This window comes from Eubalaena glacialis, chromosome 5 (assembly GCF_028564815.1).
Source record: "Eubalaena glacialis isolate mEubGla1 chromosome 5, mEubGla1.1.hap2.+ XY, whole genome shotgun sequence".
Lineage (NCBI taxonomy): Eukaryota > Metazoa > Chordata > Mammalia > Artiodactyla > Balaenidae > Eubalaena > Eubalaena glacialis.
In genome coordinates, this window is record NC_083720.1 from 70,510,939 (window position 1) to 70,535,082 (window position 24,144).

The 24,144-nt window shown below is 37.5% G+C and overlaps 1 long non-coding RNA gene across 1 annotated transcript; it reads left to right on the forward strand.

Moving 5' to 3' along the window:
* The first annotated feature begins 26 nt into the window (after positions 1-26).
* On the forward strand, positions 27-20,606 carry LOC133092122 (uncharacterized). Its single transcript, XR_009701027.1, has 3 exons — positions 27-50; positions 1,729-1,910; positions 20,458-20,606. It is a non-coding gene; the product is annotated as an uncharacterized LOC133092122 (long non-coding RNA).
* The last annotated feature ends 3,538 nt before the right edge of the window (positions 20,607-24,144 follow it).

The following is a 24,144-nucleotide window of genomic DNA, read 5'->3' on the forward strand; positions in this document are numbered from 1 at the left end:
CCTCCGGCTCGCTGGGGTGAGTTGCGCGAGACCGGAAGCCTTTACTTAACGTGAGTCTCAAGTTCTTGGGCCATCACCTCGACGGTGTTCGTTTTTCATCTCTCAGAGGTTGAATGGCGGTAGATTCTTTGGGTTTATGAGATTTAGCATGTAGGACTACAGTGCTCATACATAAGCATTACTTTAGTTGCTGCTTATAATAGCAATATGAATTCATGTCTCTCTACCCCAAGCTATTGAATGTCTACTTTGCAAGCACAATGACAACTAAGCGCTTTTTATCAATAAGCTCATCAAAGTTAAATTTAACATGCTGCAGAAAGGCAAATCTTGGAGCGGCTCAGTAAGCATAAACTCTAGAAGGAAATTCTGACGAGATACGAACTTGTGCTGAGATTCTAGGGAAGGGGTAGAGGAAGCAGAATCTGCTTTGAACTGAGTATCATAGATCTTTGTTCATGAGGTGGATGGAAGGAAGCAGGGCTGGGGAAGTTATTGTTAAGAAAGCAGCAGTCGCTCAAAGGAAGGGTCGTGTGGCCTCACCAGGTCCCATTAGAAACACTGTTTAGAGTTCTGTTAGGAACTCAGTCTGACTACCAGCATGGGGTGACAGGCAGACTCAAGTTTCCTTGGACACTACAAAGTTAAGATAAATGTGTAATGCTATGATCCCAAATTCCTTATCTGAAGTTCTGCACCTGGGTTGTAAATCCATCCTGCTTCTCTGGATCAAATGAACCCCCCTGGCTCACATTTTTTAGGCAAGAGTAGAATGTTCCATTCTCAGATAAAACTTCAAACAGCAAAATTTCTCACAAACTGGTACTAGGGGACAGAGTTTTTTAGCACTATAGCTTTGAGTTAGTTTACAAAGACAGTTTTAAATACCACCCCAGTACTATAATTTATCATCTAACAAAAATCTAGTGTGCATCTACTGTAGTCAAAAAGACCTGCAAATAATAAAAAGAGCCTTGCAGGGAATATTATTGGAGCATAGAGGGATATTTGTGAAATGTATTCTTTCTCAATGGTTTTACTTCTTCATGTGTTTCTGACACTAGAAAAATAAGTTCTGTCCCTGCTGTAAGTGCTGACAATGGTTAATTCTGCTTTGATTGCACTGTTTCATGTCCTGTCTTCCTTTTCTCCCAAGTTGGTGTTTCTCACCTCTTGCAGCCCATATGCCATGCTTTGTATAAGATTAAAGCAAGAAATTACTGCCATCAAAAGCAAAATATTTAATACTAAACAGAAAAAAATTGTTTTTGACAAGGACAGGGACAAGTATGCTGAGTCACTCATTTTTCCATTCAATAAATATTTACTGATTATGTGTCAGACACCAGCATGAGGAAAACAGACACACAGTCTTTGCTGTCAGTGAACTAAGAGTCTTGTGGGGATACAGATATTACCCAGCAAATCCTAATAAGGGAAAGTAGTCTCAGTCATGAGACTCTAATTGAGATATTCCTTTATGTTTGGGGATGACCTGAGCATAGAAAGAACCTGTGTCTTGTCCTCCAGATAAAGCCCCAAGGAATGATAAGATTAACAGAAAGATCCTCTGAACCAAGGTTTTAGATGAAGAGTTTGGTAGGAAAATTTTAACAGGCTATCACCCAGGGAAGGTGACAGATTTACAGCGGCATAAGAGCAGTACAGTAGAGGTAGCTAGGTAGGTGACAGGAAAATATGGCTGATGACAGCCCTGGTCTACTACAGGTCACAAAGAGAAGCATCAAACAGCAGTCATACCCTGTTATCCTGATAGCTGGCACGGAGCTGAAGGTAGCTGATACAGAGCCTGAGATAGTGCTTCAGTCAACATGTATCATGCAGATGGAGGCCGATGGATGCTACGGTCCAGCCACCGCAGGGGATCTTCCAGGTCCCGACGGAGAGGGGTAAGGGACTGAATAGCACCGTGAGTATGGGGTCAGAAGGACCAAGACAACTGATGGTTGCTAGGCACTTTATTTAGAATTTACTGAATCTTATATAGACAGAAGAGGAACTCATTATTAGACAATAATCCCATGGAATTGCTTATCATCTCAGTTCAGTCACTACCAAGAGATAAAGCTGACTTGGGCATGGTTTTTCTTGTCATGGTCATGGACTTTCAGTCAGAAGCAACTAAACATTTGCCTGGATAGTTTTTGACAAATGGCTCTTTCCCCAAGAGTGGCTTTAGTACTAGGCAAGAGTTCTGAATTAGACAAAATAAAACAAGCCTTTCAGTGGCTTCTTCCAAAGTTCTTAAAGAGAGAGGTAAAATAATAATGGCTGTTTTGGGGAATGAGGGTTTGAAAGTGCTCCAGCCCAGTTTTTCTCCCTATAGTACTTGGAATGTAAACTTTTTTTTGTTTTTCCCAAGGCTACCATAGTTCTGGGAGCAGGGGATGGGATATGGGTAAGTTAAAACAAACAAAACTGACTGTTCTTATTGATAGTCCTCCAACTTTCATGAAAAAGCCTCCCAGGTTGCTGAAAGACTTTCAGTAGTCTTCACAGTTTTCAGAAATGAAGATTTTTATAGTTTGTCAGTTTTCTTTTTGTTTTTATGGGGGGATAAATTTTTGGATATCCTTACCCTGCCACTTTTGCTGGAGTCCTCAATTGATTACTTTTTTTTTTTTTTAATAAATTTATTTATTTATTTTTGGCTGCGTTGTGTCTTCGTTGCTGCGTGCTGTGCGCGGGCTTTCTCTAGTTGCGGGGAGCAGGGGCCACTCTTCGTTGTGGTGCACGGGCTTCTCATTGCAGTGGCTTCTCTTGTTGCAGAGCACAGGCTCTAGGCACGCGGGCTTCAGTAGTTGTGGCAGGTGGGCTCAGTAGTTGTGCCTTGTAGGCTCTAGAGCACAGGCTCAATAGTTGTGGCGCACAGGCTTTGTTGCTCCGTGGCATGTGGGACCTTCCTGGACCAGGGCTCGAACCCATGTCCCCTGCATTGGCAGGCAGATTCCCAACCACTGCGCCACCAGGGAAGCCCTTGATTACTTTTTGAGTGAGCGTTGACAGTTTGTCTTTCAAGGATTTTTAAAATTTATGTTGCCAAAATTATCGGCATAACACTGTAACATTCCGTTGTTATCTGTGCAATCCTTAGTGATTTCACCGCTCTCATTTCTGATATTGGTAAATTGTATCTTCATTTTTTTTCTCCCTAATCACCGTGGTAAAATGTTTATTAATTTAATTGATCTCTTCAAAGAACCAAATTTTGGATTGATTGAGTTTTGCATTGCTTTCTGTTTTCCATTTCATTGATCTCTACTCTGATCTTTACTATTTCCCAAGGTCTGCTTACTTTGGGTTGAATTTTCACTTCTTTTTCTAGTTTCTTAAGTGGAAACTAAGATTATTGTTTTGCAACCTTTGTTATTTTCTCATATATACTTGTAGTGCTGTATATTTCCCCTCTTAGAACTGCTTTAGTGGCATCCCACAAATTTTTATATCTTGTCTTTTCATTTTCATTCAGCAGAAAATTCTTTCTATTTTAGTTTTTGATTTCTTTTTGACCCACAGGTTATTTAGAAGTGTATTCTTAGTTTCCAAATATTGGGGTATTTTCCAGATAGCTTTCTGTTTTTTATTTTACTTCATTTTTCTTCAAAGAACATCCTTTGTATGACTTAATTCTTTTAAAATATATTAAGAATTTTGTGGCCCAGAATATGGTATATTTTCAAGTTCATTAGAAAAAAAGATGTGAATTCTATTTTGGGGTGGATTACCCTGTTAGGTAAATTAGGTGAAGTTGGTTGATAGTGTTCAAATTTCCTATATCTTTACTGATTTTATGTTACTAATTTTATGAATTAATGAGAGAGTAGTGTTGAAATTACAGACATTTGCGTATTTTTTGTTGCCATTTTATCAGTGTTTGGTTCAGGTCTTCTGATGCTCTGTTATTAGGTATGTAAACATTTAGGTTTATTATGTACTCTTGATGAATTAAATACTTTATCACTATGAAAGGATCTTCTTTATCTGGAGTAATATTCTTTGTTCTGTAATCTTCCTTGTCTGATATTAGTATCATCATTCCAACATTTTTTTGATTAGTGTTTGAATGGAATATATTTTCCATTCTTTTAACTTATTCACATCTTTATGTTTAAAGTTTAAGAAAAAACAGATTTATTGAGGTATGATTGGTATACAAAAACTGCACATATTTAAAGTGTACGAGTTGATGAATTTGGGCATATGCATACACCTGTGAAATCATCATCATAATCTAGGAAATAAACATACCCATCACCTCCAAAAATGTTCATATGTCTCCCTCTTGCCTTTAGTTAACATGAGATCTACCCTCTTAACAAAAATTTTAAGAGTGCAGTACAGTATTGTTAATGTAATAGGCACTATGTTACACAGCAGATCTCTAGAACTTGTTCATCTTACATAACCGAAACTTTATATACATTGAACAACTTTATATACATTGAACAGCCCCTAGCTTCTGGCAACCAACAATCTATTCTCTGCTTCTATGAGTTAGGCTATTTTAGATACCTCATATACGTAGAATCATGCATTATTTGTCCTTCTATGACTGGCTTAATCACAGTGTAATGTACTTCTAGTTCATCCATGTTGTCTCATATGGCAGAATTTCCTTCATTTTAAGGCTCAATGATATTCCATTGTATGTGTATATCACATTTTATTTTTTATCCATTCATTTGTTGATGAACATTCGGATTGTTTCCATAGTTTGAATATTGTGAATAGTGCTGCAGTGAACATGGGAGTGAAGGTATCTCTTGGAGATCCTCATTTCAGTTCTTTTGGATATATACCCAGAAGTGAAATTGCTGGATCATATGGTAGTTCTGTTTAATTTTTTGAGGACTCTGTTTTCCGTAGAGGCTACCAGCAATGTCCAAGTGTTCCAATTTCTCTATATCCTCACCAATATTTGTTGTCTTCTTTGTGGGGGTCGAGGGGATAATAGCCATCCTAATTGGTGTGGCAGGATAGCCACTGTGGTTTTGATATGCATGTCCCTCATGATTAGTGATATTGAGCACTTTTTCATTTTGGTCATTTTTATGTCTTCTTTGGAGAAATATCTATTCAACTCCTTTGCCAATTATTTGAGTCATTTGTCATTTTGCTATTGAGTTGTAGGAGTTCCTTATATATTTTGGATATTAACCCCTTACCAGATATGTGGTCTGCAAATATTTTCCCCCATCCTGTAGGTTGTCTTTTCATTCTGTTGATTGTCTCCTTTGCTGTGCAGAAGGTTTTTGGTTTGATGTAGTGTTGCTTGTTTATTTTTGCTTTGCTGCCTGTGCTTTTGGTGTTATCTTCAAGAAATCATGGCCAAACCAATGTCAAGAATCTTTTCCCCCATGTTTTCTTCTAGGAGTTTTACAATTCAGGTCTTATGTTTAAGTCTTCAATCTTTTTTGAATTGATTTTTGTATCCATTTCATGATTTTGCATGTGGATATCCAGCTTTCTAAGCACCATTTGTTGAAAAGACAGTTCTTTCTCCATTGTGTACTCTTGGCTCCCTTGTCAAAGATCAGTTGACCACTTATACTTGGGTTTATTTTTGGGTTCTCTATTCTGTTCCACTGGCCTATATGTCTATCTTTATGCCAGTTCCATACTGTTTTAATTACTATAGTTTCACATTATATTTTGAAATTGGGAAGTGTGATGCCTCCAGCTTTGTTGTTCTTCCTCAAGATTGCTTTTGTTCTTTGGGGTCTTTCTGGCTTAATATCACTTATAGGTTTTTTTTCCTATTTTTGTAAAAAATACCATTGGGATTTTGATGGGGATAACATTGAATTTGTAGATTGCTTTGGGTGGTATGGACATTTTAACAATATTAAGTCTTCCAATCCATTAACGTGGGATGTCTTTCCATTTATTTATGTATTCTTTAATTTCTTTCATCTGTTTTTTGTAGTTTTCAGTGTTTTGTAGTTTTCAGTCTTGCATCTGCTTGATTAAGTTTATTCCTAATTACTTTATTCTTTTTGGTACTGTTGTGAATGGGATTGTTTTCTTAATTTCCCTGTATGGATAGTTCTTTGTTAGTGTAGAGAAACGAAACTGATTTTTACCTGTTGATTGTATACCCTGCAACTTTACTGAATTCATTTATTAGTCCTAACAGTTTGTTTGTGGAGTCTTTAGAGTTTTCTGCATATAGGATTAGGTCATCTACAAACAGAGATAATTTACTTCTTTCTTTACATTCTAGGTGCCCTCTATTTCTTTTTCTTGCCTAATTGCTCTCACTAGGACTTCTAATATTACATTTAAAAGTGGCAAGAGTAGGCATCCTTGCCTTGTTTCTGATCTTAGAAGAAAAGCTTTCAGCTTTTCACCATTTACTGTGATGTTAGCTTTGGGCTTACTATATATGGTCTTTGTCATATTGAGGTAAATAACTTCTATACCTTGTTTGTTGATAATTTTTGTCACAAAGGTGTGTTGAATTTTGTTAAATGCTTTTTCTGTATCTATGATGATAATCATGTGATTTTTGTCCTGTATTCTGTTAATGTGGTATATTATGTTAATTGATTGGAATATGTTGCACCATTCTTTTTTTTTTTTGACATCTTTATTGGAGTATTATTGCTTTACAATGGTGTGTTAGTTTCTGCTTTATAACAAAGTGAATCAGCTATACATATACATATATCCCCATATCTCCTCCCTCTTGCATCTCCTTCCCACCCTCCCTATCCCACCCCTCTAGGTGGTCACAAAGCACTGAGCTGTGTTGCACCATTCTTGAATCTCAGGGGTAAATCCCACTTTGTCATAATGTACGATTTCTTAATATGCTGTTGGATTCAGCTTCCTAGTATTTTGTTGAGGATTTTTGCATTTAGTTCATCAGGGGTATTGGCCTGTAGTTTTCTATTTTTCTCTTTTGATTATTTGTCTCTAATATTTATTATTTCCCTTCTTCTAATAACTTTGGGTTTGGTTTATTTTTCTTTTTCTAGCTCTTTGAGGTGTAAATTTAGGTTGAGCCCTTTTCTTATTTTCTAATGTGGGCATTTATCACTATAAACTTCCTTCTTAGAACTGCTTTTGTTCCATCCTTGTTTGATTTATTTGTTATTCAAGAGAGTGTTGTTTAATTTCAACATATTTGTGAATTTTGCTTCTTCTGTGATTTCTAGTTTCATTCCATTGTGGTCAGGAAAGATATTTGATGTGATTTTAATCTTCTTAAATTTGTTAAGACATGTTTTGTGACCTAATAAAATACAGGGTATTTTCCATCTCAAACACTGTAGTTTTCATCTCCAAAAATTTGATGGGAGTTTTTTTTTATCGTCCATGTTTCTACTTAACATCTTCAATCTTTTCTTTCGCTTCTTGAACATATAGAATATAGTTAAGATAACTTTTTAAGGTCCTTGTCTACTAAGTTTATTATTTGTGTTATTTCTAGATCTCTTTCAATTGATTGATTGGTATGTTTTATTCTAATTGTGGGAACAGGAACTATGTCTGTCTCTATGAGTGCCTCTGACACTGTTTCCTCTAATCTTTTCAGGTGGTTCTTTCAGCCTCAGATAGTTTCCTTAGCTGTGTTTGCTGATCAGTACTCAACTGAATACTCCAGGGGAACACTCTTCAGATCTTTAGAGTTCTCTCTGTGTGCATCTTGCTTCTCTGTGGTACTCTGCCTTGCAAACTCCAGCTACCATGGCTTCCCTGGATTCTCATCTCTCAACACAGAGACACCATGGGTCTCTGCCTGCATTTCCTTTCCCTATGCTACAGTGTGGAAACTTTCTCTAGACATTAACCTGGGACAATTGTAGGACTCACTTTTTTTGTTTCTCGTCACTCAGGGATACCTGTCCTTCATTGCCTGATGTTTTGTGTCTTGAGAGATGTTGTTTCATTCATATTTTGTCCAGCCTTTTAGTTGTTTAAGTCAGAAGGGTGAATCAGATCCCTCTGACTCCATCTCAGCTGGATTTAAAGAATGGTTGGATCCTCAAAACACAATTTAATGAATTCTTATTACCCAAATTCTGTCTAATTCTGAAAAGTAAGTTGCTGTGGCTAGTGAAAAAGCAATAAATTTTCTTCTGCCGGTTGTTACAACCTATTTGCTTCCTATAAAAGTGACTTTCAGAGACTTCATTGAAAAATCATTATCAAGAATTACATATTGCCATGTCAAGCATAAAACCTGATAGAAAAAAAAAATGTTATGTTCATGGAATCAAGTTCAAATTTCTCAGAAAATAAAAATAAAAAGATTTAATTTAGAAGTTTTATACCAATTAAAATTTAATATCTTTCTTAATACTTTATAGTTCATTTTTTTGTCTGACTTATGTAATATGAAGAAATTAATAAAATTTTCCACTAGCCTGACATAGATGCCCTCAAAACTCCTTTAGTTTACTTCAGTGTGCTGTACATATTTGATCTTTCTCTGTGTGTCCCATTACATGAAAACGTTTGTAACCCCTCACATGAAAAGTGAGTCTAAATCTTGAAAGACCCTTTGCTATAAGTAGCAACTGTAGAGGTGGGGATGGGTGTGAGTGAGCTCATGACTGTTGGTAGGGGGCACCCAGAAAGTTTGTGTGTGTGCATAAATGTGTGTTTTAGTTTTCCTTGTTCAGAGGTATAATAAAAGCAAAAGGAAGGTCAGATTTGATTTAGAAAGGAGATCATTTTATAGTTATCATTGCATTACTAGACATCTTGTAGCATACTGGTTGCAAAAATGGCTTCAATCCTCTATCTCTCCTTAGATCCACACTCTATCTATTGTGACTGTGCTTGGCGGTGGCTTATTTTACATGATTGTTACAGCAGTTGCTAACTGATACACATCTGTTGTAATGCATTGGAGAAAGAATTCAGTAATATGCGGATCCTTCCACACTCAAACATGTTGGCAAAGCTCTCACAGATGTTGGATATATCTGCTGAGGTGGGCTTCTTGACTCCCAAGCAAAGATGTTGCCTTACCTTTTGCATCATGCAGGAGTGAATGTTTGTCAGATCAGGTACCTTGGCTCATGACTCTGGTCTCCATGGGCAAGGCAGGCAGTGAAAGCTGCCCTAAAATTTCATAAGCTTTCATTCATAATTTTAGCCAGATATTTGAATATACGATAAAATGAGGCAAAGCATTCCCAGGGCAAAGTGGAAAATGCTCATATCATCCATTTTTAAAAAGAAATATGATACATAGTCTGAGAAGGCAAATGGGGGATTTAGATTTTTAATGTACGTGGAGTTTTGAGTCAGTCATTTTGTTGTAAAGAGAGACTGGGAAACTTGACTTGAAGCTACCTTTGCAGAGCAGGCTCTTTGTTTTAAATTAGATTTTAGGTTTATTTAGGGTTGTTTGGGGTTTGATATACTTGGAGGAGGGGTTAAAGTCACCATGCATAAGACTAACCTTAACTAGAGGTCCCCCAACCTCCAAACACTGAGGTAGAATAAGAGAATACTCTTATAGTAAGAATAAAAGGGGTTGGGCAATTGAGTAAATGAGAAATACACAGTGGTCCTCACACTTAGGAATGAGGGGACAACCTCCTGATAATTGTTAAGGGTGAAACAATAGTCTATGTGTAAAAGGTAGAATGCTAGAATGGATGATTACTGATTTAAATGTTTCATTGAAATCAAATCCTCTTAAGATCTGCCTACTATGGTTTATATCTTATCATATCTGCTTTTATTATAGGAAGTTTCATTCTGGGCCATATTGTCATCTATCTGTAAGCCATCACAATTAAGTTTCTGCTCCTTTAAATTAAAACAAGAACTTTTGTTTTCAAAACCCACAAAAACTAAGTAAAATTTAAGAGATTTATGTCAGCTCTGAGGTTTTCAGAAGATTTCTTTATATAAGATTCATAAAAATGCAGATGGTAAGAATATATAATTAGATTTAGGGAATTTCAATTTTAATAACATAGAGTAAAGCACTGTCTCTTGTCTATAATTTAATAAGGAAAATTTTCCTGGGATCATAAACTATGAAATTATAGACTCAGAGGCTTCTCAATGACAACTAACACTAAGATTAAATAAGAGCTTTAGAGTTAAACATCACAGCATCATTTTATTGAAGATTATATCTTTGTAAATAGTAGCTATAAAACTAAATCAATGGATTATGAAATTTTTACCACTAGAAGTTAAGGAGAAAAGTTTATGGGCAAGCTGAATCAATAATTTAAGATTGTAGACTAAGGAAATTAGTGGCAATATTTTTTAGCTGATAAAATTATTTGTACCGTATAATGAAATGCTAAATCTTCATACAGAAGTTTTCAAATGGAATGTAAACTTCTGTAATAATTAAAGTAAGTCCTAAATAATCTCCATGAGGATAGGGACCTTGTAGGTCTTGTCCACAACTGTGGACTCAGCACCCAGCCTAGCACCTGGCCCATAGCGAGTGTGTGATGTTCACCGTGTTGTACTGAATATTTCAATTTAAAGTTGGAGCTGCTATGCTATACTTAGACACAAGAGGGCATGATGGAACCTGGTATAGGACAGGCTGTGCTGATTTTCTTATAAACTGTGGTTTTTGTTTTTTCCAGTTGTTCTTTTTGAATAGCAGGTCACTCTGGCTGACCTTCTATAGCATAGCAGTAACATATAGTAAGGACTATTAAAAAGCTGAAATTTACTGAAATTTATATTTACTCCTATATAAAACTTAATAACTACTTTCATTTATAATATTTAAGAGATTTACCAGATAACTGAAAAAGAAAAACACAAAATAGAGTGATGTAAAATTTTAGGATTTTTTAAAAATAGCAACTCTTCCATGCAAACTGGAACTCTATCTCAGATCACTGCCATAGAAGTTGGGCTTTTATTTGGATAGCATATTCTTTACATTGAATTTTTGCCCATTTTTGTGAGTAGTGAACTGAAGCAAATTAGTAAAGAAAATTAACCTTGATAAAGAAAATGTATTCTTCAGCATATAGAATAGTGATGATAAGCAAGGGGTGGAATTGGAACAGTAGCCCCCAGTATTTTATATGTTGGGGAGATGGAGGGAGGTTTACTGACCATCCTGGACGCTTGGTAGGTGGCTGTGCTGGTTCTATAAAGATCCAAGGCATAGACACTTCCTGACAGTTGTATATTACAATTGTATAGCCATTATAGATCACTCTTACCCCCCTGTTTTCCAGCTCTCTCCCCATGGGCTTGCATTGCCCTCATAAAAAAATAAAGAGCCTAATAGATAGCCAAAAAAAAAAAAAAAATCACTTGTCTATAACGAATTCCCTATATATTTATCTTACTTGGCAATGGTCACCATGCCAACATGGCTAAAACTGATAGGCATTCTTCATCTTCTTATTTGATCTCTGGGAAGCATTTAGTACCACTGGCCTCTCTTCCATCTTAAAATATTGCTCTCTCCTCTTTTCTTTTTACTTTCATGGACTTTCCTTTTCAGTCTGTCAAATGGGCCTCTCTTTCCAAGATTCCCTCTTTGACCCTCTCTGTAATCACACTGTGTCTGGACACTTTTGCTCTGTGACTTCAGTTATATTGTCCCAAACTTATATAACTCTAGCTTAGCTCTCAGTCTTGAGCTCTAGACCCCTATGAAACTGAGCTCTGGGCTTTCCAACTAGAAATTCAAATGTGTTCAAAGATATCGCATCACTCCCTACCCCAAACCTGTTTCTCTCGCATTGCTTCGTCCACGAATGACAGTACCATCCAGACAATGGTCTAAGCCAGGTGTCTAAGCAATCATTTAGAGTTCTCCTTCTTTCTCAGCTTCCACATCTAATTAGATCCTCTGGGAGACACTATTGGTTGTCTCTCCAACAGCGAATTCCAACCTTCTCTTCACTATTGTTAGAACCTACCTCCCACTACAGAGGCTGAAAGAGCCAGATTTTGTTCTCTCAACTTTCCTTGCATTGAAGGCATGGGCATTTGGCCCAATCTGATTAATGGGATTCTAGGAAAGATTTTCCTCTCTGATTAAAAAACAGAGATGCCTGTACAATGGAGGTCTCCCCTTCTTTCCTGTTATGGGCATTGCTGTTTGAGGATCCAATGATCAAGGCTGCTGCTTGAGACCATGAAAAAGAGAAAAACTACGTGGAGAGGTCAACCTGGAGTTCTGACGGGCATGTGGCAACTGTGCCTGACTATGTTCTTCTTATGTAAGAAAGTGACTCCCAATTACTTTCATACTTACACTTGAAATTTTCTGACTTAATGTTGTAAAGATATAGCTTGAAGGCCAATTGATTTTAGCTCCTAAATATCTCTTGAGTCTGCCTCCTTCTTTCAGTCCCTTGGTTAACCCCTCTGTTGGGCCTTTTTTATTCTTGCGGGGATTGCTGCAACAACAGCCTGACTGATGTAACTTCTTCCACTCTTGTTTCTTCTTCTCCAGGACCACTTTCCCTCTGATATCAGAGGGATTTTAATTTCAAACTTCAAGTCAAATCACACCTCTTCCCTTGTTCCGAAATTTTCAGTGGTTCCTCTTCAATAGTAGTTAAGTGATCAGACAGTTCCTAAGCTTCAGCTAGTACTTCAGCTGCTAGATCGACTTCCCACGTTTCCATAAATGTGGTTGGTAAGGAAACAGTGAGCTTAAGTGGATTGAGATGTTTATCACTCATGAGACATCAGGCAGTATGAGCTTCCCCTTTGCTCTCCCCTCACGTCATGGGGGCGATGCAGAGTGGATCCTGGTGGACCTTGCAAACATACTGGATGTAGGTCACAGCTGAGCTTAGGAAACCAGTTTTTTTTTTTTAAGATTTATTTATTTATTTATTTTATTTATTTTTGGCCTCATCGGGTCTTAGTTGCAGCGCTTGGGCTCTTCGTTGTGGTGCGTGGGCTTCTCTCTCTAGTTGGGGCGTGTGGGCTTCTCTCTCTAGTTGTGGCGCGCGGGCTCCAGGGCGCGTGGGCTCTGTAGTTGTGGCGCACGGGTTCCAGAGTGCATAGGCTCTGTAGTTTGCAGCACACAGGCTCTCTAGTTGAGGCGTGCGAGCTCAGTAGTTGTGGCGCGCCAGCTTAGTTGCCCCGCAGCATGTGGGATCTTGATTTCCTGACCAGGAATCGAACCCACGTCCCCTGCATTGTAAGGCAGATTCTTTACCACTAAGACCACCAGGGAAGTCCCAGGAAACCAGTTTTATACGGGGGTTGCAAGCTGCAAGCCAATCTGTCTATTCTTTGCTTCCAAAGGAGACATTACCTTAAGTATCTTCATCAGGAAACAAATCTGCCCTTAAACCTGGAGAGAGACACTCTTTTAGTCTCTGAGGATGTTTATTGTATAAACATCCTTGAAAAGATAACCTGAGACATGCAGAAATGCAATGGAGAATTGCTCCCAACAAATAGGAGCTAGGTTTGAGAATCAAACAGATCTGGAATTAAGTTCATATGTTAATTTATATTAAATTAGATGGCTTCCAGATTTATTTCTCCAGCCCCAGAGTCTTTTCCCTAAACTCTAGTCCTATATATCCAACTTCCTACTTGACAATTTCTAGTTGATTTGAATGTCTGATAAGAATATCAGTCATACAATATTCAAGTCTAAGCTCCTGGTATTTACCATCAAACCTCTTTCTCCCAAATATTAATGGCTATTTACCTTTCTGGTTGCTCCAGCTTCAAATCTTGCTGTCATTTTTGTCTCCTCTCTTTCCCTTACACCCCCATATTCAATCCATCTGCAAATCCTGTTGGCTCTACTTTCAAATATATTGAGAATCTGACAACTTGCCACTCTTCTACTGTTATCACACTTGTGCAAAGCACTACCTCCTGCTGTCTGAATTATTGAAAACATCTTCTAACCAGTCTCCCTGCTTCCTCTCTTCAGATTGTTCTCAGCATAGTAGCCAAAGCGATCCTGTTAAAACATATCCTTCTCCGATCAAAACCCCATTTTCCTATCTGGAACAAACACCAAAGACCTGACTATGAACTACAAGGTCCTGTGTGATCTGCCCCCTCCACCATTACATCCAGATCTCATCTTCTGCTCTTCCCTTCTCTCCCTCAGCTTCAGCCACATCAGCCCCCATCTCAGGACCTTTCTACTTGCTATTTGTTCTTCCTTACATGCCTTCCCCTTAGATATCTGCTCGTCCAACTCCATCACTATTTTTAAGCAATTACTCAAACGTTGCCTTCTCTCATGTATTCTCTGCCTGCTTGACAAATACATCTCTATGCCTAACAAGCATGTCAAACTTACCATCATCAACAAGAGGGCCTTCCTGAACATCTTACTTAAAATTTCAGTCTCTACCACCTTCTGTTTCACTTCCGTGTTTCATTTATTTCTATCTGCTAAACTGTGTGTGTGTGTGTGTGTGTGTGTGTGTGTGTGTATAAAATATACTTAATTTTTATTTTCTTTGTTTTCTGTTTCCCTCCCTAGAGTATAATTTTCTTGATGGTAGGTATTTTTATCTGCTGTCTTCACTACTGTAATCTCAGCATCTGGATCACGCCTCTCACACAGTAGGTGCTCAATAATTATTTGTTAACTGAATGAGCTTTGGCTTTATCCCTTATTTTCCACAGGCTTTGGAAAAGTTAATTAACCTAAGCCTTATCTTTCTCATCAGTAAAAAGGGAAAAACAATAGCACTACCTTGTCGGATTATTGTGAGGGTTAAATGGTATAATGTGTATAAAAAATTTAACATGCATAGTGCCTGGCACAAGTAGGCAGTCTGATTCCCTAGGGCTGGAGGTACCTCGCCATCCCGCTTCCAGTTTGTATTAGCCTTGAATCCTCATAGCATTCTGTGTCTTATATTGTACATTAATTGTTGAAGTTATTGTCTAATTGTTGTTTGTCTGCCTAGCTTGGTGTTTGACTTATAGTAGGAACTGAGGGGAAAAAAGTAATTTGGTAGGTTACAATCTGCTTTAAATACATTATCTAATTTGATCCTTAGAACTAACCTGTGTGGGGAATAGACTGGTAAAATCATAAGAAAAAACTGAGGTTTAGCGGGATTCACAGCATTGCCAAATCTTATCTGGTAATGATTTTGTTGTTGTTGTTTGGATAAAATGAGTCTCACATTTTCTAAATGGTACTGAAATGAAAGCATTTTTGAAACAGAAGCAATCCATATACCCATGAACATTATGTGAGTTCTTCAATTCCCAATTGTGTTGGACCTTCCCAGGCTTAATTTAAACACATTTTTACCATTTTGATGAAATTGTGTTAGAAGTGAGATATCACCTTTATTCTCCTCATTCTCTGTGCTTCACTTATATACCTATTATTGGTAGATCCAACAAAAAATGCCTAATTTTGTTAAGTAGTTTGTTCTTAAAGAAGAGATCAACTCACAACACAAACAACGTTTGTCTTCTCAAAAATAAAATATAGCTCATTACTATGTGCTATTTGAGGATTTAAAAATGTATCTTGCTTCTAAATTATGTCTGAATGACATTAATTAAAATAGCTGTATAATCAGTATTTAAATATTCATTAAGTCTTTGCTAATATCTTTTCTAGTAATTGTTTTGACAAAGTAATTTATAGAAAACATCACTATCTTATCAATTGAAAATTATCATCTTACAAATAAAGATAGTTTGGGAGTACCGATAGGTGATTGAAATAGGAAAGATATTTGACAAGGAGGGAGCAGTTTCTTGGCATCTGGGGAAAGCTGGAACGATTTTTCTCTGTGTATTAGTTTCCTGTTGCTGCTGTAAAAATTACCACGAACTTAATAGCTTCAAGGAGCACACATTTATTATCTTATCGTTCTGGGAGTCAGAAGTTTTCAGTGGGCCTCGTTGGGCTAAAATTAACGTGTCAGCAGGACTGCCTTATTTCCTGGCTGTTCCAAGGGAGAATCCACTTTCTTGCCTTTTCCAGCTTCTGGACGTTTCCTGGATTCCTTGGCTCGTGGCCCCCTTTAATCTCCAAAGCCAGCAAAGTCTTTCTCATGATGCCATCTTTCTGGCTCTCACTCTTCTGCTTCGCTCTTCCACATTTAAGGGACTGTCATGATTAATTACATTGAGCCCAGCTGGATAATCCAGGATAATTTCCTTACTTTAACTTCAGCTGATTAACAACCTTAATTCCATCTGCAACTTTAACTCTCTCTTGCCATGTAATGTAATGTTCACAGGTCCTGGAGACTAGGATATGGACATCTTTAGGGGCACATTATTTTGTCTACCATAGTGGGTAACTCAAAGATAGAGGCCTAAAATGGTATAAGATTGTACCATATAATTATGGTTGTTTGTTTAGGTAAGGAGTTAAGGGGTGAATACACACTACGATTTAATACTTGCTCACATCTCAGTTTGCTATTTATTTTAAGAAGTTATCATTTTAGAAAGTTCTGATCATGCTTTGTGATCCAGATTGAACCCATAACTGGCAATTACCTTCTTTAACAGTACTTATTTTTCTGCTGGCTTGCCACTTTTATTTTTTTTAGCAAATGATTTTGCAGTTATCAATAATATATGCCAATTGGATATGACTGTCTCATACTTGATATCCCTTTCTTGTTACCTTCTGGCAGGTAGTGAACAATGTTATTCGTTATACTAATTTTAGCTCATATAGATTCCTACCCACCACCAGGGGAAAGGGGTTGCATTAGAAATAGCAAGAGATGCAAAAACAAATAAACAGTAGTTTTCAAACACTTAAAGCATTTACAGAACTTTTTCTTCAAATTATATATTCTGTGGAAGTCTGTAGACCATTATTTGAAGCACATAAAAACCGAACTGTGTTGTTGGCAGAGAGAAAGCTCTAACCTCACTCCTCACTTTCTTGGCAAATCCATCTTGAAAAAGAGTAAATTCATGTGCCCTCAGGAAAGGTACTAGAAAGTTAAAGATGAAGCAAATAAAAACTTTTATTTTGTATTTATTTTTTATTAAAAATGTTTTCCCCAGCTTTATGGAGATGTAATTGACATATAGCATTGTGTAGGCTTAGAGTGTACAATGTAATGATTAGATACGTGTATATATTGCAAAATGATGCCACAATAAGGTTTGTTAACACATCTGTCCCCACACACAGGTAAAATTTGGGTGTGTGTGGGGAGAACTTTTAAAATCTACTCTCAGTAATTTTCAAATATACAATAGAGGATGGTTAACTATAGTCACCATGCTGTACATTGCATCCCCAGAACTTGTTCATGTTATAACTGGAAGTTTGTACCCTTTGACCACCTTCACCTTTTCCCCCCATCTCCCACCCCCTGTCCCTGGCAACAAATAAAAATTTTAGTAGAAGACAGAGTGTCCAGGGTAGACAAAGAGTGAGGTACAATGTGGTCTGGAAGTCCAGGAAACAGAAAAATCATAATAAGCTGCTGGAATCTGTGGTACTGAAGTCATGACTTAAAGTTCAAATAAGATTTTGGACGAGCCAAGACAAAAAGGAAGCAGCACAGCAGAGAGTAAAGAGGTGAGTGAGGGCAAAGAAACCAAAGAAGACAGGCCATGTTTGTGGATAGCACATAGTTCATCTGGACACCAGCCTTGGCTGAATTTAAGAGAAGACTGAGAAGCTGAGTCAAGACATGGCATGGGGCAGGCTGGGGAAAAGCCTTAAATAGCAGAGTGAAAAAACTGAGTTTATTTGCTCATGGGAAACTTGCACTAAACACTGGAGTCAGGAATTAGAAGCAGGTTGGATTAAAAAAGTGAAGCTTATTTATAAAAAGCCATTGATAGTATGACAGTCTCCTTTGAACCAAGCGAAGAATGCATGTTGGTGAGCCATGACGACTACTTTGACTTTCTGTCATGCCGTGTAGTGTGTCCTAGCTTGTGACAATGAATGTGCTCAGTCATATCTACTGATCCCAAAGATTTTCTTTCTTACAACCCACTCTGCTATTTTTTGTAATAGCACACTTGAAATTTTCCTATCCCTAGAAGGGCATTTAACTTGGTTTAAACATAGAGTTCAGTGAATATAAAGCCTATTTTTTGATATGTTGCGTCCTTGACAATGGTTTCATTGTGGTGAATTCTCACACGAAGATCGATTTGGCAGATGTGAGCAGGACTTTATATGACTTTAGACCTCAAAGGAAATCACAGCTTATTTTCATACATTCTGTCAGTGTTTGTTATAAAAGTTCAGTAGATTCCACTGTCATATCGTACAATGTATAGTTTTTCAGTAACAACTTTTTCTTTTAATTGAGTCTTAAGCTGAGTATTTCTACCACATTCTTTCAGTTGCTATTGCTATGTTATTTGTGTAGATTTCTGGTTCACACCACCGGGAAAAACATGCATGGAAACTTTTATTCACTTTCTGGGGAAAACCCACCAGTGAGGGGCCCTTTTGGCCCCATCTCTGTAAATGGCACCATCATCCCCTCAGTTTCTTAGGCAAGAAACCAGGGAGTCATCACCAATGTTTTCTTTTGCTGTCTCCCATTAATTAGATTTATTTAGATGGTGAAAATTATCTGCCCTCTAGGCTCCCCACCATTTACAATGTGACTTTAGCTCCTCCCATCAAGAGATAGATCTACTTCTCTCTTTGAATTTGAGTAGGGCTTGTAAATCTTTGGAGAAACGCTTTGTAACTTAATTGATTAATAGATGTGCTATTTCCAAGCCTAGGTGTCAAGCAACCTTGCACATTTCTGCTGTTCTCACCTATACCGCCTATACCTCTGTTCTGCCATCATGAGAACAGACCTGGGCTAGCCTGCTGAAGGACAAAAGACCATGCACCATGAATCAATTGATTCATCCCAGCTGAGGCCCCGGACACGTAGGAGAACCCAGCCAAGATCAGCAGAGCTATCTTACAGCTGATCCGCCGTGTGCTATGTGCTGTGAGCTCTCTTACAGCTCAGTTCACTGAGACACATGAGCAAGGTCCTTCCAAACTTTCCTGGCCCTAGCTAATCCATCAGTTTATGATTTAAGTAAATGCTTGTTATTTTAAGCCACTAAATTTTGTGTGGTTAATTATGCAATGAAAGCTAACTGATATATCCTCCTTCACTTAATTGTTCTCTGAGTATTATAGCTTTTACCGCCTTAATATAATTTCTCTGCATTTCATTTTCTCCTCCTTTACTGCCTTCTGTCTCAATTTTAATCCCACCTCATTTCTACTACTAAAATAGTCATGTTATTCTTCTACTTAAACCCCTTTAATGGTCATCATTTTCAATGGAATAAAGCACACACTGCTGAAGGGAGTCACCCTGATGGCTATGAGCCCAATTTATTATGTCAGACTCCCTGGCTCCCTCACTTTCTGGCTGTGTGACCTTGGGCAAGTTACTAAAGCACTCTGTGCTTCAGTTTCCTCATGCTTAAAATGGAATAAAAACGAGACTTTGCAAGTAGAGTCTAGAATAGAACCTGGCACATCATAATTATGCAAATTATATGTACTACAGTTTTTATTCCTTAGTATGAAATATAAGACCTTCTGTGAACTGGCTCTTTTATTCTCTCTCTAAAGTTGTATGTCACTATGACTTCTTCACGACCCAAGTCAAAGCCCTTGGTTCTTCCAATATGTACCATGTTGTTTAAAGCCTCCATATTTTTATTCATGTTGCTTCAATGTTTTGAGTGCCTGATTCCTGCCTCTCTTTTCTCTGGCCTCTAGTCCCCTTCTCTGACTATATGAACTTCTTCTCTTTCAGTGCTTGCCTCAAGCAGTGCCATCTTAATGAAGTCTTTTCTAGACTCCACTGGTATAATTAGTTATGCCCTGATTCATGCCCCCATAGTATCCTGCCCATACTCTTTGCATGGTATGTATTGGCTTATACAGTCCAAACTGTCAGTTCCTTTTAGGAAAAAACAATGTGCTATTTGTCCTTGTTTCTCCATTATCTAGAACAATGCCTGAAACGTAGTCTGAACTTCAGGAATGATGATTACAAATTTAGGACACTATAAAGACACAGAGGAAGTAATTGAGAAGAAACGAATCAGGCTCTAATTTTCTGTTTCCAAAATGCTAAAGCCACAGGTGCTCTTGGAGTGATTGCAGATAACTATAGGCAAGGAGGCCATTGGGCTGGGGCTGAATGTAGGCAAGAGTGTGTGGGTAGGGCACTTGTGGGTAATGCTGTATATCCTTGTGGATCTTGAAAAACTTGAAAGATGATAATATAACTAAAACACTAGGGAAAAGCTGAAGTCCAGGAGCATGGCATTACTAAAGACACGTAGAAACTGCTTACTTTGGTTAGAATAGACAGGTTCCTACCATTTTAGCTACTATGAATGAACGCGAGGACGGTTTAAAAGTTGGGATCTTTGACAGTAAGATAATATTCAAGTTATGTATGCTGTGTTCTAACTTCATGCTTTTTATATATTTTTTATTAATATTTTCTCTTCTTATAAACTTAATGTTCTTAATGTTCTTAAAAGGAATGATGGGGCTTCCCTGGTGGCACAGTGGTTGAGAATCTGCCTGCCAATGCAGGGGACATGGGTTCGAGCCCTGGTCTGGGAAGATCCCACATGCCGCGGAGCAACTGGGCCCGTGAGCCACAACTACTGAGCCTGCGCGTCTGGAGCCTGTGCTCCGCAACAAGAGAGGCCGTGATAGTGAGAGGCCCGTGCACCGCGATGAAGAGTGGCCCCCGCTCGCCACAACTAGGGAAAGCCCTCGCACAGAAACGAAGACCCAACACAGCCATACATAAATAAATAAATAAATTTAAAAAAAAAAAAGGAATGATGGAATGCTTATGATCATATATGCTAATGGACATAGTATCAGGAATGTTGGGATGGGAAATATTTCATGAAGTTGATTTTGCATGCATTTAGTGAGCCAAGTTTGTGATTTCCAATGATTAAAAATGCACTCAGTAGAATCACTGTTTGCAAACCAAACATCATGTAATACGTCAATGGAGAAAGTTGGAACTCTGTATCAGTTATACAGTAACTCCCCGTAGCTTCTCCCCCAACAACTGGAAACCATCATTCTACTTTCCGTCTCTATTATAAGAACTTCATATAAGTGGAATCATATAGTATTTGTCTTTTGTGATTGGCTTATTTGACTTAGCTTAATGTCCTCAGGGTTCACCCATGTTGTAGCATATGTCAGAATTTCCTTCCTTTATAAGGCTGAATCATAAATCGTTGTATGTATATAACATATTTTGCTTATCCATTCATCCATCAATAGACACTTGGGTTACTTCTAAGATTCAGCTATTGTAAATAATGTTGCTATGAACGTGGGTTCATAAACATCTCTTTGAGACTCTGCTTTTAATTCTTTTGGTTAGATATCTAGAAGTGGAATTGCTGGATCATATGGTAATTCTATTTCTAACTTTTTGCGAAACTGCCATACTGTTTTCCACAACAGCTGTACCATTTTACATTCCCACCAACAGTGCAAAAGGATTCCAATTTCTCTACATCCTCACCAACACTGTTGGTTATTTATTTATTTGTTTGTTTATTTATTTATTTATTTGTCATCCTAATGGATGTGAAATGATGTCTCATTGTGATATATATGGGGTGAAATTTCACTGTAATTTTGATTTGCATTTACCTAATGTTTAGTGATGTGGAACATATTTACATGTGCTTATTAGTCATTTATATATCTTTGGAGAAATATCTACAGAAGTCCCTTGCCCATTTTTGAGTCATGTTTTTTTTTTATTATTGAGTTTTAGGAGTTCTCTATCTATTCTGGATTTTAATCCCTCATCAGATATATGATTTTCAAATATTTTCTCTCACTCTGTGGGTTGCCTTTTTACTCTGTTCATAGTGTCTTTTGATCCACAAAATTTTAAATTTTTCATCAAGTTCAGTTTGTCTCTTTTTTCTTTGGTTGCCTGTGCCTTTGGTGTCATATCCAAGAAATCATTGCCAAACCCAGTGCTATGAATCTTTTGCCCTATGTTTTCTTCTAAGAGTTTTATAATTTGAGGTCTTATGTATAGGTACATTTTGAATTATTTTTTGTATATGGTGTTAGATAAAGGTCTGACTTCACTCTTTTGCATGTGGATATCTAGTTACCTCAGCACCATTTGTTGAAGAGACAGACTGTCCCTTCCCCATTGAATGGTCTTGGCTCTCCAGTTGAAAATCATTTGACTGTATAGGCAAGGGTTTATTTCTGGGATTTCTATCTTTTCCATTGGTTTACATGTCTGTCTTTATGCCGGTACCACACTGTTTTGATTATGGTAGCTTTTTCATAAGTTTTGAAATCAGGAAGTGTAAGTCCTCCAGCTTTATGTTTTACACATTTTTGTGACACCCTGATCCATGGGCTCACTTAATGGATCCTTCAAACACTTGTGGATTTAATGATGGAACTGCAACTATCATCTAATGTGGGACATGCTGGGAAACTTGCTCTTATCTTGCCAAACCTAGAATAATTTCCACAGAACTATTTTCAACAAGAAAATATCAAACATATTTTTCATACTATAAATTATTCCAAATACTGCTTACTGGTGAAGAATGAATTGATTTATTCTCACAGTGTTTTGCCCTCTTTTATATTCATTAAAATTCAGGTGATTGGTATAACAGAAAGAAAATCTTTTTCAGTTTAGTCATGGATTCTGAGCATAAAGTTTTTCCAATGCTAGAAAATTGATCTGGCACCATTTCTTATCCATAGCAAAGTAGCATGATCTCTTTATTACAGTTTTGACTTAACATTATGGTATGGATTAAAAGTCTAAGGGAATATGATAGAGGATGTTAAGGTTGTATTTAGCAATGCCATGATGTAAAGATATGAAGACAAAGTGATTAGAAACTAGGGAAATAAATATCAGAAGTGATATGCATTATAAATCATCTTAGTAAAAGAAGCCTAGTGCTAGGCATTCTAGTTTTATTGAACCATAATTTCTGTTTGTTTTTAAATTTATGAGCATAATATTTATCATCTTTTCATTTTTTTTCTGATTAAAACTTAAGAGTTTCAGAACTTTAAGGCATCTGAAAATTCATTGTATTAGTTAAAGTAAGACTTGTGTGCTGTAATAAATAGAACTAACAGTAGTTTAGTGGCTCAAAGAAAATAAGTTTCTTTTTTCCCTCATGCTGTAGTCTGAGATGAGCATTCTAGGTTAGCCTACAGCTGTGCTCTGGGCAATCTTTCAGAGTACCAGCTTCCTTCTACTTTGTTTTTGATGATTCCCTCGGGCATTGTCTTTACCAGCTTGAGTGAAGCTGGTTTCAGGCACTTCCTTATTCTAGTTTGTGGAAGAGAACTTGAATACAGGAGCTCAGTGCAAGGTTTTATAGGCCAGGCTGGGAAGGAGTAAATGTCACTTCTGCTGACGTTCCATTGGTGAGAGCTCAGTCACTAAGCCACACCTGGCTACAAGAGGAACTGGGAAATAAGGTCCTGGGTAGGCACTCATGCCAGCTATAGCTCTCTTACTATGTAGAAAAGGAAAAATGAATTTTGGATAACAAGCAGTGTCCTTCTCAATCACCTAGACCGAAGCCCTCAGTTTCCTAGTGAGGGTAGGGAGACTGGAGAGCAATTAATCACTTACCACCTATGTGACCTTGGACATACAGCCTTTACCACTTATCAGCCATCTGACCTGGACTACCTAACCTTTACTGCTTACCACGGATGTGACCTTGAACACATAATTTCTACCACTTACCACCCATCTGACCTTGAATAATTAACCTCTGTCATTTATTTCTTATAGACATTGGACACATAATCTCTACCATTTATGTGACTTGGTCTCATGACCTTTACCACATAATACCTTTATGACCATCTTGTAACTTCTACCACTTAACACCTATGTGACCATGGCCTATAACCTCGATAAACATATTTTTCTCATCTTTACCTCATAGGATTGTGTTAGACAAGGTAATTAATATAAAGACATTAGAAAAATGATGAGCACATAGTGCTCAATAAATATATGCTGCTGTTGCTGCCATTACCACCATTACCACTCATGTTACTACTATTTGTATTACCTAGCTAACAGGAAACTAATAAACATGATCATTAATGAATGTTTCAGGGCCTCCAGGTTATTAATATAGAGTTTAGTTATTGCTAAGCATAGAAATGCT